This window comes from Sceloporus occidentalis, unplaced genomic scaffold, assembly GCF_023333645.1.
Source record: "Sceloporus occidentalis isolate IW3139 unplaced genomic scaffold, rSceOcc1.0.p SCAF_21, whole genome shotgun sequence".
Lineage (NCBI taxonomy): Eukaryota > Metazoa > Chordata > Lepidosauria > Squamata > Phrynosomatidae > Sceloporus > Sceloporus occidentalis.
In genome coordinates this window covers 8,800,853-8,811,376 of record NW_028317001.1, presented here as the reverse complement: position 1 = coordinate 8,811,376, position 10,524 = coordinate 8,800,853, and the positions used below count along the sequence as shown (strand labels likewise).

The following is a 10,524-nucleotide window of genomic DNA, read 5'->3' as shown; positions in this document are numbered from 1 at the left end:
ATCAGAGAGAGTGGGCCATGCCTAGAAGGGCTGCTGGGCCTCCTTCCTCCCCTCCTTAATGGCAGTGGCCAAAGGAAAGCAGCAGAAGTAGTAGAACCAAGCCAGGCCCAGCCAGACTTCAGTGCAGCAGTGTAGACTAGTGGTTCCAGGCCTTGTCTCTCTGCTCTCACTCCACTCCTTCCTCTCTGTCTGTTCTCCCTCTAAAACTCTGCTCCTTTCTCCTCACTCTCTCTCTTCCACGCGCAGAGCTATATAGAGAAGCAGAAGCTCCGCCTATTTTTGAGGCTGGCCAATGGGGGCAGAGCAGCTGGAAGACCCCGCCCCCTGCCCCAGACTCATATTTTGTGTTCCGGCGTCCATTCTGTGTTCTGGCAGCCATTTTGTGTGCTGCTTGTGACTGTGGGGAATAATGTTCCAGAACCTTCTCTGAGGCCTCAGTTGAACAGACCATTGGCTTCTCTTTCTCTCCCTGAGGCTTTAGAGTGAGAAGGAGGCCCAGCTCCTTGGGCCAAAAGGAAGGAAGTGTGTTTCTTTGTGTGACTTTTGTGTGTCTTTTCAGAGTTCAATCCTATATATACATATTATCAGACATAACTCCAGAGAGTGTTAGCCTTTTGGATGCCACAAGGTTCCTCTCACTCTTCAGAGCAAGAAGCAACCCCTCAGCTTCCTTCTAGAAGATAAAGCAAAAAGGCTTCCAAAAGGACTGAAGCCTTGGACAAGTCACACTCTCTCAGCCTCAGAGGATGGCCATGGGAAACCCACTCTGAAGAAACCTGCCAAGAAAACCCCTTCAGAGATTCCCATCAGGTCACCATAAGACCTGGAAACAACTGGAAGGCACACACACACTAGTCACAATAATGGGAAATAGGTGCAAGTCTTGCCCTGTGCAAGTCACACTCTCTCAGCCTCAGAGCACAGTAGTGACAGGAATCGCTCAGCCAAGAGTGCCCCCAGTCTTTCACACTGCAGCAGCCATGGAGCACTTGATGGTGGAAAGGTCAACAGTGCCCCAGCCACCAGCTACTGCCTTCTTGGCGGAGGCAACGGTTGGGCAGAGGCTCAAGCCCATGGCGGCTCCCTTGATCCCAGCCATTAAGCCCTGAAGCTGACAGGAAGGTTAGGATTCATTTCTTCCCTGGAGAAGTCACACTCTCTCAGCCTCAGAAGAGGGCAGGGACAGACCTCCTCCCCAGCCTAAATCTTGGAATTTAAGAATTGATCCAAGGACAGGATGGGCAAGTGACATCTGCCCCTTTTCTGGAGGGACTATTTTGGATCTAGGATCCATTTTAAGGCCAACAGGCTAAACGTAAACACTGATCTCAGTCAGAGTCCTTGGTGAGGAGATAGGTTTGATCCTGCTATAAATCTGTGGATATAAGGATTCAATAGTACCAGCGGATCCACATATGCACACGTTCAGAACAAGACTGCACCTGTCTATTCACAAGCAAGACTCACTGAGGTCAGGACAAGCATGTTGTTGTTGTTGTTGCTGTTATTGCAGTGTGCCTTGGCAGGAATTCTTCAGAGTGGTTTTGCCATCATATCCATCCACTGACGGCTGAGAGAGTGTGGCTTATTGCCCCAGTTCATCCAGTGGGTTTATACAGCCAAGCCTGTACTCGAACCCTGGGCTCCAGAGTCACCCAGGACATGATTTGGTTTCCTGGAAATACAGTGTTCAGAGGAAGCCTTTTGTTGCTGGACTAAGACTCTGGAGACCAGAGTTCAGATCTCGTTTGCTTAGCTTCAGCAAAGGCAAAAAACCAAGGAGTCTTTAACAACGTGATTTCCAGAACTATATCTCTCAATCCTCCCTCCTTCTAAGGATCTCTTTTCACTGCCCTCCTTGCCAGGATCTCCCCCCAACTCTAGGATTCTGTGTATTCCTGCATGGCAGAAGGGGGATGGACTGGATGGCCCTTGGAGGTCTGGGATTCTGTGTATTCCTGCATGGAAGAAGGAGGCTGGACTGGATGGCCCTTGGAGGTCTGGGATTCTGTGTATTCCTGCATGGAAGAAGGAGGCTGGACTGGATGGCCCTTGGAGGTCTGGGATTCTGTGTATTCCTGCATGGCAGAAGGAGGCTGGACTGGATGGCCCTTGGGGGTCTGGGATTCTATGTATTCCTGCATGGCAGAAGGAGGCTGGACTGGATGGCCCTTGGGGGTCTGGGATTCTGTGTATTCCTGCATGGAAGAAGGAGGCTGGACTGGATGGCCCTTGGGGGTCTGGGATTCTGTGTATTCCTGCATAGCAGAAGGATGCTGGACTGCATGGCTCTTTGTGGTCTAGGATTTTGGGTATTCCTGCATAGCACAAGGGGATGGACTGGATGGTCCTTGGGGTCTAGGATTCTGTGTATTCCTGCATGGCAGAAGGAGGCTGGACTGGATGGCCCTTGGGTGTCTAGGAGTCTGTGTATTCCTGCATGGCAGAAGGAGGCTGGACTGGATGGCCCTTGGGGGTCTGGGATTCTGTGTATTCCTGCATAGCAGAAGGATGCTGGACTGCATGGCTCTTCGTGGTCTAGGATTTTGGGTATTCCTGCATAGCACAAGGGGATGGACTGGATGGCCCTTGGGGTCTAGGATTCTGTGTATTCCTGCATGGCAGAAGGAGGCTGGACTGGATGGCCCTTGGGGGTCTAGGAGTCTGTGTATTCCTGCATGGCAGAAGGAGGCTGGACTGGATGGCCCTTGGGGGTCTGGGATTCTGTGTATTCCTGCATAGCAGAAGGATGCTGGACTGCATGGCTCTTCGTGGTCTAGGATTTTGGGTATTCCTGCATAGCACAAGGGGATGGACTGGATGGCCCTTGGGGTCTAGGAGTCTGTGTATTCCTGCATGGCAGAAGGAGGCTGGACTGGATGGCCCTTGGGGGTCTAGGAGTCTGTGTATTCCTGCATGGCAGAAGGGGGCTGGACTGGATGGCCCTTGGGGGATCATTTCCAATTCTAGGGCTCTCAGATTTTCTTCTCTTCCCATTTTATAGAGGACAAATGACTTTGCTTCAAACTCAGTTGGCACTAATTAAAGCAGTGTGTCCTAACCCCATTTGGGACTTTCGGCCCTTGCCTTCCCCACTTCAGCCTCTCTAGACCAAAAGAATTCTGCAGAACTTAAAAGCCTCCATCTTATTCTAGGCTCAGAAGTGGTTAAGAAGGGAGGTCCTTTGCAGTCCAGGCCTCTGGCCACCCTCTTTGGGGTCCCTTCTGACTTTGCAGCCCTTTCATCTTGCATTAGGGATTCCCTAAAGGCCTCCACCTGCCAAGTGCCAAGTGCTGAGGCAGAGGCAGCCATTTTGTGTTACGGCAGCCATTTTCTGCTGTTTGTGACTGTGGGGAATAATATTCTAGAACCTCTGAAGCCTCAGTTGAATAGAGCCTCCTCTTTCTCTCCTGAGGCTCCAGAGAGAGAAGGAGGCCAGGCTCCTTGGGCCAAAAGGGAGTCAGTGTGTTTCTTGGTGTGTCTTTTGTGTCTCTTTCCAGAGAGGGGTTTCTTATACAGAAATGGGGAGGATGGTTTTAATAGAAGCCTTGTTATTCTTCACAAATATTGGGCTTTGGCTTCTAAGAGGAGGCCAAAAGGAGCTCCTTTGGGAGATTTTAAAAATCTCCTCCCTTTTCTTATTAAGAGATTTGCAGGCAAGAAGGAAGGAGGCAGACCAGACCATCTCATATTACCAAGAATGAAACAAACAAACAAAACAAGAAGAACAAAAATAAGGATTAGACAGAAAAACAAACTGCTTATCTTTTAAAAAGTAGAACCATTTTTAAGGGTAAAAATCAGCCTTTGGTGCTTCTACACTTTTACAACTGACTCAGGCCGTATCTGCACTGAAGAAATAATTCAGATCGAAACCGCTTTAACTCTCCTGGCTCCATCCTGTGGAATCCTGGGATTTATAGTTTGTTGCGGTATCAGAGATCCAGAGCCACCCAAGGCAAGGCTCTCCAGGGCTCTCTTGGCTCTCCTTTGCTTGCGAATTCAGTGGGCCCCTGGAGCGTATACCAAAATCCGCGTATGCTCAAGTCCATGCTTGCAGACATTTGGGACAACCCTCTCCTCTCCTCCCCTCCCCTCCCCAACTTTTTCCCTCCCCGCCGCCACGGTCGGGGGAAAGGTCGCGTGGGGGCCTCCAGCCCACCATCTGGTCCTTCCGCAGAGGTGGCAGTGATTGTGGCGGTGGCAGCAAAGAGGAGGCGGAGGAGCAGCGCCAGAGGCCTCCTCTCCATCTCGGCCTGCATGCCCCCGATGCTGCCACCGCAGAAGGGCCGGGTGGTGACTTGGAGGCCTCTTGGCCTCCAATAGCCCCACATGGCCCTTGCACAGAGACAGAGGTGGCGGCAAAGAGGAGGCCTCTGGCATTCTCCTTGGCCTCCTCTCCACTGCCACCATCACCAACACAGGAGGTGCCGGCGGCGACGGCGGAGAGGAGTCTGAGGCTTGGCCTCCTTGCAGTCGCAGCTCCACTGCCGCCCCCAATGCGAAAGGGCCAGGTGCAGCCTGGAGGCCTCTTGTCCAGCTTGTTTCATGTTTTTGTTTTATATACAGTACTGTTTAATTTGGTTAAATGCTATTAAGGGACATATCTATGAGATTCTATGATATGGGGTGCACTAGAAACCTTTTAATAAATGAACAGGGATTGCAATCCTATATATATATATATATATATATATATATATAATCAGATATAACTCCAGAGAATGTTAGTCTTTTGGATGCCACAAGGTTCCTCTCATTCCTCAATGCAAGAAGCAACACTTCAGCTGCCTTCTAGAAGATAAAGCAAAAAGGCTTCCAAAAGAACTGAAGCCTTGGGCAAGTCTCACTCTCTCAGCCTCAGAGGATGGCCATGGGAAACCCACTCTGAAGAAACCTGCCAAGAAAACCCCTTCAGAGACTCCCATAAGGTCACCATAAGACCTGGAAACAACTGGGAGGCAGACCCCAAGAACAACATCGGGGAATAGGGTCAAGGGCCTTGCCTTGGGAAAGTGTAATGACTGGGCTCCAGTCAATGGAGGTCTTCTTCAGGCAGAAAAGGGAGGTTTATGCAAATGCAGAGTGACATCACTGCTATGGAAGGCTCTCTTGACCAATCAGAGAGCAAGATAAAGGTTCTTCTGGAAGCTTCTGTGAGAAGGAGATATAAGGCCTGAGAGACCAAGAGACAGTTGGGGGAATTGTGTCGGTTGGAGATCCAGAGAGAGAGAGTTGATCTTGGAAGTTAGTCTCAGAATTGGATGTTTAGGTTTATTTATTATTATAATAGCTTGTAGGAATTGAATATTATATACTTACAAATATTGTACCTGCAAGACTCTTAATATCTTGTATGACTTATATTTTAGTTATGTTTTGTTATTTATAGTAAATATCTCCTTGGAGTATCTACTACTCAACACTCCTTTTACACATGATTTGGCTCGGTTGATGCTTGGGAAGATCAGTAAAAAAGTAGAAATAAGTCTCCTTAACTGGTCCCAGTGTAGGTTAAGGGAAATCCTTTTATATTTCACTGGGAGGTGGAGAGAGAGAGAGAGAGAGTGTGTGTGTTTTGGAAAGGATTAAAGTGGAGAGATAAAGGTTAGAGTAAGAGCTGAGGCAAGAGAAAAGTGACCCCTCTTTAGAATATTTTTGTTAGTATAAATAAAGGATGAAAGATGAATATGTAAAATAGAAATGCATAAGTAGGTATGTGTGTGTGTGTATATATATATATATATATGTATGTGTGTGTTTGTATATGAAGATTGATATATGTGTGTTTGTATATATGTTTTAATAATAAAATATTTTTAAAAATTAAAAAAATAAATCACTGGGAGGTGGCAGCGTGATTTAAGGAATTTAACAATTTGTAAGCCACTTTGATAGCCTTTTGGCTGAAGAAAGAGCGGTATAAAAGTATTATTATTATTATTATTATTGTTATTATTATTATTATTACAGGGCTGCAGTTTGGCTTCTTGGACCACCGGAGATCATCACAGTGAGTCAGTTGGAAAAGCCCATCTCACTCCAGAAAACAAAGGTACTTGAAGAGTTTGCACTCTACTTCTTTCTGTAATAATAGCTACAAAACTGATGATAGCATTTGGGACATTTAGCCTTTTAAAAACAAATATGGCAGATTTAAATGCTGCTTTAAAACCTCTTTCCATCTGCCAGCTTTGCGCTGGTTTTGGGGGAAATGAGAAAGTGTTGGGAGGGAGGGACTGCCAACAGAATTAGGAGATGCATTGCAGGCTATGGACAGTTTGCGGCCAAGAAAGGTCCAAAACACACGGCAGCAATAGTCCAGTTTGAGTGTGCTTTAACTGCCCTGGGCCAGTGCTAGGGAATCCTGGGAAATGGAGTTTATTGTGGCACCAGAGGTCTCTGAAAGAGAAGGCTCAATGTTTCACAAAACTACATTTCCCAGAATTCCCTAGCACTGAGCCAGGGCAGCTAAAGTGGTCCCAGTCCTGCAGCTAGACTGGCCTCCCTGAGCGGTCAAGACCTGAGCTGGGTTGTGGATGATGGGCTCTCTTGATATTAATATCAATATCTTTCACTATTGATTGTAATTAAGGAGGGGATCAGGTTCCTCCTTTCAATAGCATCAGGAAAATATTTAGCTGTTGTTAACGTTCAGAAATCCTGTTTGGGGACTTTTTGTGTTCTCACAGCCATCGGGTGCGATCAGGAAAACCTTTCTGTGTTGTTTAGGTTCAGAAATCCTGTTTGGGGTCCCTTCCGACTTTGTGGCCCTTTCATCCTCCATTTTGGGTTCCCTGAAGGCCTCAAACTGCCATCTGCCACGCACTGACGCAGAAGCAACCGTTTTGGGTTCTGGCAGCCATTTTGTGCTGCTTGTGACTATGGGGTATAATGTTCCGGAACCTTCTCTGAGGCCTCCTCAGTTGAACCAAGAGGCTCCTCTTTCCCTTCCTGAGGCTCCAGAGTGAGAAGGAGGCGAGGCTCCATGGGCCAAAAGGAAGGCAGTGTGTCCCTTTCTGCCTCTGGCCCTCCATTTTGGGGAGAAGAAAGGAAAGAAGGAAGGAAGGAAGGAAGGAAGGAAGGAAGGAAGGAAGGAAGGAAGGAAGGGGTCTGAGAAAGGGGAGGCAGGGGACCCAGGGCCAGTGCGGAGGCTGGGCTTTGGGGGCTGGGAGAAGGAGGTAGAGCAAGAGACCCTCCCTTTGGACCCTAGCTGGGGAGGGTCCACCGGTCCTTGCCCCCCCCCCTTTGGGAAAGGAGACCCCCTCAGCCCCCTGGACTCACTCCTGCCACTCATTCCTAGGGCTGGGACTCAGAGGAGTTTCCTAGGCATTGTCACCTTCTGCCCTCCATGGCCATTGGCACTGACCTTTTCCCCATTGACTTCCCTCCCTCAGCCCTTGGACCTCCTCCTCCTTCGCATTCAGAGCAACCCTTCTCTACGGCTGAGGAGACGGCCTCTGACCCAGGGAAGCTCCGGCCTTAAAGGACTGCAGAAGAGCCCTTTCTGGGGCTGTCTTTGTACTGAAGGTAGGTCTTTATTCCTGGAGCTGGAAGAGGTCCTTTGTTTAAATGCTTCAGTCCAGGATTGTGTGGAAGGGCTGCAGCTGAGACAGTGAGCCCATGCTTTGCAGGCATAAAGCCCCAAATTCAGCTTCTGGCAGCATTGTCTTCCCAGAATGTGGAAGTGAGATTCCAGACCCCAAAGACACAGTACGTCAGTGAGTCCTTTTTATGGGGACCGTGTGTACGTGTTGTTTACTAGAACTTTGTGAGGTATTTTTTCCTCTGGGTTTATAAAATGAATTTACATAGGTCTTCACTTCCCAAAAATGAGCATAATCCAGGATGCAATCTTCACTCATAAACCTATACATTTATAGATTTTTGTTGTATAAGTGCAACATATTCAGCAGTGTGCATCTTTTTAAAAAATATACAAGGAAAAGTGAAGAAATTGTGATTTTGACAATAGATCCTTTCAGAAACACTGCACACAAATGTACATGCCTCAATTTCTGTGTGGCTTTAGCAAACAGAGGGAGGAGGTACATACCTCATGCTCCTGCTATGACTGACACACACAAACACACAAATCTTGTAATTGCACATTTGTAAACTGCTTTGATCTTTTTGGAAAGGTGGTATACACATTATTATTATTATTATTATTATTATTATTAACACAGCAGTTAAACTCAGAGATTTTTCTCATTTGCAAAAATGAAATGATTATTTTCACCAGTGTCTAAATGGGGAAGGGGGCATGATAAGGGGAGGCCATCGATCAGATCATTGAAAAAATACAGGTCTTATCCAGGCCAGGGGCCAGTGTTTCTCCACCTGGAATATAAATAATAGAATCAAAGAATCATAGAGTTGAGAGAGACCTCAAGGGCCATCGAGTCCAACCCCATTTTGCCATGCAGGAACTCTCAATCAAAGCATCCCTGACAGATGGCCCCCCAGCCTCTGCTTAAAGACCTCAAAGGAAGGAGACTCCACTGCACTTCAAGGAAGAAGTGTGTTCCACTCTCGAACAGCCCTTACTATCAGGAAGTTCCTCCTAATGTTGAGCTGGAATTTCTTTCCTGTAGCTTGCATCCATTGTTCTGGGTCCTGTTCTCTGGAGCAGCAGAAAACAAGCTTGCTCCCTCCTCAATATGACATCCCTTCAAAAATTTAAACAGAGCTATCATATCACCTGTTAACTTTATCTTCTCCAGGCTAAACATCCCCAGCTCCCTAAGTCATTCCTCATAGGTCATGGTTTCCAAATCCTGCACCACTTTAGTTGCCCTCCTTTAGACACACTCCAGTTTCTAAACATCCTTTTTGAATTGTGGTGCCCAGAACCGGACAAAATGTTCCAGGTGGGACCTGACCAGAGCCGAATAGAGTGGCACTATTACTTCCTTTGATCTAGACATTATGCTTCTATTGATGCAGCCCAAAATCTCTTCTTTGCAAGAATGACATGGGGAACCTTACTGAAATCAAGATATACTATATCCATAGCATTCCCTTCATCTACCAAGGCCTTACTGAAATCAAGATATACTATATCCATAGCATTATCTTCATCTACCAGGATCATCTACCGAGATTAGATTTGTCAGGCATGACTTCTTTCTCTGAAACTGATATTGACTTTTTGTGATTATGGCATTGCTTTCTAGATGTTCACAGACTCTCTGTTTAATGATCTGCTCTTTAATCTTTCCATAAAGAAGGTGGTCCTCCTCCTCTTCCTCTGCATGAAAGAGAAATCAAATTCTCATCAGTGATGATGATGCAGCATGGAAAAATTAACATTCTTGCCTTTAAAGTCTTTTTTTAAAATAATTTTTATTGAAACTAAAGTACATACAATGAATTTTATACAATGCATAATTATGTATATATATTTTCTACATTCTATTGCAACTTATTGGAATTTAAAGTCTGAGGAGGCCTGAATCCTGTTGGTTAAACCTAGCGTAGACCGACTCAACCCGTAATTGACTGGTGAGTCAATCTATAGGTAAATCCAAGAGACTGAGTGATTCTACTCTGATCAGGACTAAGTATAGGATTGGATACAGGCTAAGATTTAGTCCTACTTGTGGCTAGAACATGACATTCCCAAGCCAAGATGGCCAGGCAACAGTGTGGAAAATAGGCACTTTCCACATGGGCAGAGTCACTCTCAGAATTGTGACTTCTCTGCATGCAGAAGGCTGCCATGGGAATTGGTTGTTCCCTTCACATCAGCTCAATCCTCTGGTGCCCCCCCCCCCCCGATCCTGGGAGGAGGGCTGGATCCTATGGAAGGGGGGCAACTAGAGAGCTCCTTTCCTGCCCTGCTTGACCGGGGAACTCCCTGGGGGATGGAGGGCAACTGCTTTGGCCAATGGGAGAATGGGAGGCCACTAGGCCAGAAAGCCTGACCCAGCAGAACCCTCTATGCTCCTGTGTTGCTCCCTATGGAATCAGGCTAGGAAGCAAATGCCCACCTCTGCATTGGCCCAACGGAGGTATATGTCATCTGCATGTGTCACCAGCAGGATGCTGTTCTCTGTGTCTTTGAGTGCTGCAGGGTTTCTTGCCAAACCAATCCTAACTCTGGGCCCTTTTCTCAGGACCTTCATCTCGGCCTCCTTGTACACGGCTTTGGGGCCTCTCTTTCTGGAAGTGACCCAAGTGCAGGACCACCAGGACCCCTGCCCACCTGATGGCCAACACAGAGGCCAATCAAAGGGAGTTGGGCTCCAAGAGAAGGAGGCTGCCGAGGTACAACAACTCTTTGGTGAGTCACTATTCTATTAGCTTCATCTGGGTCACTGCTGGGCCAATTTATGAAAGGAAGCAAATAAAGTACTGTCTGAGTTTGGCAGAGACAGTCCTGGTTAATCCTCTGTCATCCCAATATTTCGAGGGCTTTTAAAATGTCCTGGTTTCTCTCTTCTTCTCCCACTTTACCAATTCTTCAGCTCATTTCAATTTCTGCATAATGATTGCCAAGGAGTTTGCAGCCCATCAACT

At 47.1% G+C, this 10,524-nt stretch overlaps 1 long non-coding RNA gene across 1 annotated transcript; it reads left to right on the top strand.

Annotated features, from left to right (window-relative positions):
- Window positions 1–7,403: 7,403 nt before the first annotated feature.
- LOC149301550 (uncharacterized) lies at window positions 7,404–10,207 on the top strand. The gene is made up of 3 exons (XR_016272217.1): window positions 7,404–7,530; window positions 9,444–9,507; window positions 10,122–10,207. It is a non-coding gene; the product is annotated as an uncharacterized LOC149301550 (long non-coding RNA).
- Window positions 10,208–10,524: the final 317 nt, after the last annotated feature.